Source organism: Anopheles moucheti, chromosome 2, assembly GCF_943734755.1.
Source record: "Anopheles moucheti chromosome 2, idAnoMoucSN_F20_07, whole genome shotgun sequence".
NCBI lineage: Eukaryota > Metazoa > Arthropoda > Insecta > Diptera > Culicidae > Anopheles > Anopheles moucheti.
In genome coordinates this window covers 2,011,800-2,017,799 of record NC_069140.1, presented here as the reverse complement: position 1 = coordinate 2,017,799, position 6,000 = coordinate 2,011,800, and positions in this window count along the sequence as shown.

The window sequence follows — 6,000 nt, the reverse complement described above, 5'->3', positions numbered from 1 at the left end:
GGTTGTTTCTAATTCTGCTACGCGTGCTTTGTTCGATCCTATCTTCTGATGCTGCAAAGGGACTATTTATTTTTGCACTCACAAAGATCCACAGATATTCACAAGCACAAACGGTACTCCGAGAAGAAACTCTTCCTCTGGGACAAGAAATATGGTGATCACTACGATTTCCGTTGACGTTACGTTACGGTGATCCACCTTCTTTCAGCAGCTCAGCACTGACTGTTGCTGGAACCGGAGCGTGAATGGAAAGAGATTGTTTGAGTATTACACAACAACGTGCCTCGCTCCAGGAGTACACACGGGCCAAATCAGCCGAAACTGCATAAGAAATGCTCAAATACTATCACAACCCACTACCAGAGCAGATGAGCTCCGCTTAACCGAGGCGCACCGACCGAGTGTTGTAATCAATTTCGCCCACCAAACAACAAAAGCTCTTAAAACATCTCCAACGCAACTGATACACTTTTACACGCTTTATCCATCCGGTCACACTTTTATTTACAATTCAACTTTTACTTTGTCTTAACCCACTAAAAAAGCTCCCTCCACTCAACTAAGATTTCGTCGTTACACGCTATTTCCTGCACTTTCTTTTGTCAACAGAAATAATCCGTACTCGGGGAAACACAATGGAATCCTTCATCCCCCACTGCACTGGGGTGAGGCTGGAGCCTGAACCAAACGACGACGGGCAGACGGGACCGAACCGAACCGGATGCACAACCTGCACGCCCGAAGACTGCAATCGAAATGACCACGCTGCTTCGAACTGAACCGCGCGTTTGCTACGTCGGTCGACGATCGGCTGTAACGTAACGCACGTAACGTATGTGCGGCGTGTGCAGCCACAGCTACGAAACGTTCGGTTTTCCCTTTCTCCGTCGATGGTGGCAGTAACGAGCTAGTAAGGACGAGAGCGTGTGCTTATTGTCTGATCGAGTGGAGCGCTTGCGTAGGAAAGGGATTATTTATTGGAGATCGCAAGGAAAGACGTATCTCTTGATGTGTTTGTCGTCTTCCTGATGGTTTTCGGGGATTTATAGCTCGGATCCAAGTCGTTACGTTTATGTGGAATAGTACACAACGTGGTTTTTTGTTTTAAAATTTCGTTTAAGTCCATTTTAAGTTTATCGTAAACGTTACCCAAATTTTATGAGACACTTCATCCCAAAAGTAACAAGCCGATAAGCGATGGGAGCTTATCCAATTTTTGTTTTTTTCAAAGATAATGAACTTTATCACTTGAGAATGGTACATCTTCCTTAATTACAACTACAATTTAAATACAACACAATATACAACAATGTTGAATATTAAAATGAAGAAATTTGAAATTAATTTATCTTCTTTCTAGTTCATCTGTGCTGAAAAGGTCCGCTTGAGGAGTAAACTGTTACAACTCGACCTTGAAGACCAAGATAATCCATTTCAAGGATCGTTTTGCCGCTTATATGACTCAGGGCGAATAACTACTTTTAAGTAAGCACCATATCGGACATATTAGCGATATTTTCTAGAAATTATTTTTTCTTACATTTATGAACACACATCACGTATTCATAGTCTTAGTAAAATAACATGATGAACAATTACAACATCTTTAGTACGTTACAGTACCCCATTTACATCTTGCACTGCTGTGTCACCACACCGGGACGTATTTGTCCGAGGTCAAGTGCTGTGCTGTTGTGCCTGCCTGTGCAGAGTAACGACGACAGGCGACACATTCACCGTCGACCGGAGGGCAAACAATCACGCTGTAAGCATAACACGCGCGAAAGAAAGATGACACATCACTTCTCCGACGACCACGGCGAAGATTCGACGAAAGCAACAAAAAACTAAAGCCCAGCTCAGTTTGTCCCATCGTCAGAAATAACAAACCTCCACCGTCTGAGCTGATGCAGTGGGAAAGCGCATCCAGCCAGCTCGGGTCGACGAAGGTTTAGAACCATTTCACCCGCCAACGGGTGGCCCTGTCAACACCGCTGAAATGGCGAATTATTATTTAATGTTTTATGTTACGTCACTTAACCTTCAACAGGGTGTTGAGTATGAGGGCGAATGACGAACCAAATGGGGCGAACGGAAATCCAGCTTGAAATTCTTTCCTCTCAAGTAACGTAAAGACAAGGATACATGCATGAATCTAGCACGTGCCTTGTACATTTTGAATTCGGTTCAAAATAACCGTTAGCGCGCACGTGGCCACCATGACACACATATAAACGTTCTACCTGCAGCATATGCTGCAGGTTATTCGTTTGTTTTTTTTTCCTAGCGTTACTTCGTTTAGAAGTGCCTGTTCAATAAAACAGGAGGTACGATAGACAACGACAGATAGGCCTACTTAGGGGCCACCCTCGACGCAGTATGTCATGGTGTATGGAAAACGCGTCTTACTAAACGCATTAAACAGTGCATCGTTGGTCTCCCTCTCTCACGCGCACACACTCATATGCTGCAGGTAAGTTGTTTTTTTTTTGCGTACACCGCACGCGTGCTGCACACGAATTTCGTACGCTCGTGTGCATCATTTGGAAACCGAAACGGCCATTTTAGTGGCGCAAGGTTAAACCCTTGAAACCACGAATCCATTACGCACGCACTGACCGAATTGTGCGATTCTGCAAGTAGGGTTACTAAGAAACCGGTCAACATTCCTACTAGTGATCCGGATCAGCTCGGATGCCGGAGTTAATTCCGGTGTATCTTCCGGTGTACTATGCTTTCAAGTATCTATTTCTTTTTAGCACATTTTGGAACACAATCAAAATATAAATAAACATAAACTATCTTGTCGCCAACATTTCCCAAGGCAATTTTGTCTGGCGAATAGTCGCAAAAGTGAAACTTCCGTCTCGGATATCGCCACTAGCTCGGATCAGCAATCGGAATACAATCACTAATCAACTTAATCCCCCGTTCCTTTCACGCCAACAGTGAAGGAGAAAATTGGCCGCGATTGTTCGTGGTAGTAGTATCTGCTTTAATTTTCCCATAGACCATTTTATTATGATAACAAGATCGCAATGTCGAGGATTGCATGGCTGTCCGAGAGGGTAACAGTTTTCGGCAACTACACCAAACGGTTACGCTAGCGATACTATCAATCGGCGCATTTCGAAAGCCCAGGTCTTGTGCGTTTTGGAGTATGTTTTTATTTCTCTTGCCGCCGTTTTCTTCTTCTCTACAGCTTCGTGGACCCGCCATTTCGACGCAGCAGCATTCCGCAACAGCTGTTGATTGAACCGGAAAGAAAACGAGTGAAAGACGGCTCTCGACCGAACCTTTCGTGGCACCCGAACGATTCGAGGGTTGGGAAAAGGAGAAAAAAAGTGATCCAAAATATATTTCACAAAGAAAAAAGCATCATAATAATAAACCACCAATGAACATCACATAACACCGAGGGCTCCACCGTAACCGTACTGGGTACCTGCGTGAAGATCGAGCGCTTCGTACCGTACCACTCCGGGGCTTTTCTCGCGCCAGGTCCGGGTCCCTTCTTCCGGGTGTCGTTGGATTTGGGTAGAAGGGGAGAGGGCAGAGGAGGTTCCTATCCGGCTGGGTGATCCGTTTGCATACACACACACACACACACACACACACCGTGTTCCGATCGGGTGCACACTCGAAAATGTTTGAAGCGAGATCGGAAAAAACTGCTACCTAAATCATCGTTTATGTTTCGTTTCGGAGTTCGGATTAGACGTGAGGAAGAAGATACTAAATCAATCCCCTCACCATAATCCATATCTCCATCCGCTTGGGTACATCACATAATCCCCCCCTCTATACCTTTGCCGCAACTGCCCTGGAACCGTACGTAATCGTATAAATGAAACACTAAATAAGTGATATCGATACAGGTCCACCGGTAACATAACGCGGTACGTCCTAAGTCACCGGCCGTTTTCGAGCTGCTTAGGGTGGCATTCGAGCATTGCATTTCATTGTTTTACTTTCTAAAAACCCGTTTGTTTCAATTCGATACCCAGCCTCCACGGTCCGCCTATGACCGAATATGCTGTGTCACACACCTGCGTCTGTTTGGTGTGGTTAACTGTTACACATCTCTGTTGGAACACTGCCTCTTCTGCACATAACAGAGCTACACCTCGGTTAACCAAAAGCACTGGTTTCAAATTGTTACATTTGGTACATGTGGGTTGTTGACTAACAATTTGCAGCCGATGCGTTGAGTGTCATTTTGTTGTATTGTTTGAGGTCTTCCTCAAGGAGTCACTAGAACAATCGAGACCCAAGCAATAGTAAACCATCAATTCCAATTGCCACTGTCTTGCAACGCTTCGTCATCACCAAATCTGTCAAAAGAGGCACAATGACAGCCGCCGTGAAGTGCCTCATCTGCAGGGTGTTAAAAATCCAAACCCCTGTATCCGAATCCGAGTGTCCTTGAGGGCTTTCCCTTACACAAATTGACGCACCGATTCGTCGTTAAAACGGTGACCATGTGCCCTAAGCTAGCAGATCTGTTCACTATCAGTTGATTGCTGTGGAGATTTCTTCCTTTTACATCGAATTGAGGTTAGGATTTACTATTAGTATGACCCCCTTCTCCAACTGCTGACCTTTTACATTTCCTTGTGTTTGGCCGTTTGACTGGGTAATTCGTTACGAATTTCAGATTGGCTACGCATCGTTTCTTGCGCCACGCTAGTGACACATTTGGAGCTGCGGTGACCTTTCGTATCATTAGAAAAGCCAGAAGTCCCCGTTTTGCACCACGGATGTCCAGATCATTACGACCTCCATGAAACTGCTTGAGTCACATCGAACATGAATCCAATTTTCCTATAATGTGAGATCTCGCGTTTTAAACACCCAAACGCGCAGGATATCACCAAGGATTGTTATGGCGCTTAATCGATCATATCATAAATAGTTCAAGTGAGCACAACCGGAACTTATCAGTGGACACAGGTGAGCAAGATAAGAAACTACCTTCACGTGGTACCTTGCGTGCTAAGGTTATAGACGAGATTATGCAACGCGGTTCTGGTAAGCCTTGATATCCATCCGTAACCATGCATTACCTATGAAGACGCCCCACAAAACTTGCATTTGTCATTCGTTGCAAAACATTCCTTCCGCATGGTTCGTTCACATTGCAGCTCCAAAATTCCTTTGTGGCCCTTGCACGGCAAGTGATATATTGCATGAAGATGGTGCTTGCTACACCACCACCAGCGCTGTTGTATGATTATGGTTCGGTAGCTAGTGGCCAGCTGACGTCACGCCACCAACTCCAAAGTCGCGTGTGTGCAGGTGTACACACATGTTTGCACTAATCCGGTATCTGGCTGCCTTCTTTTTGCCAACCGATCTCGTCGCCGTCTGCCCCGCCTGTGTCTGATCGTTTCACTATTATTCCAACCAAACAACACATGACATCCCGCCCGGAGGCCCTTCATTCGGTGCACCACCGTGGCGAGTTCCTGTTTTGCATGAGCCATAATTAAGCTCGCTCTTGGTAGGTTGATCGCTGCTTGACCCAAAGCGATACACCATGCCTTACCATTCGATAGCGACACGGATGAAAATGTGTAGAAGGTGAAGGCGAATACACAGCATCGCACGCGTTGCATGGAAATGATCTATAGTTACACCCTTAGGATTGGAATCAATCATCACACCGGGACTGGCAGCTTTTATTCGCTTAACCCTTCAGTACGTAATTACGTAAAAATAAATACCTCGTCGTTCCATTCCCTTCTTTGCCACCTTGCATTGCGGCCTACGATACGAAACTGATATCCTCCTAATAGCGTTCTTCACGTACACGCTACGAAAGTACAATCTATTGAGGATCTCTACCACTCGATACTTCTTCGAATACGAGCATACGCAAAGTCGTTACCAAATCACGAATAGAACTAACCAAAAAAAGGTGTCGTCTTATTGCTTGCCAGAATACATAATCAAAACTTTACGGTGTCGTGACTTTTCCTACTCAACACGTCTTCAAAC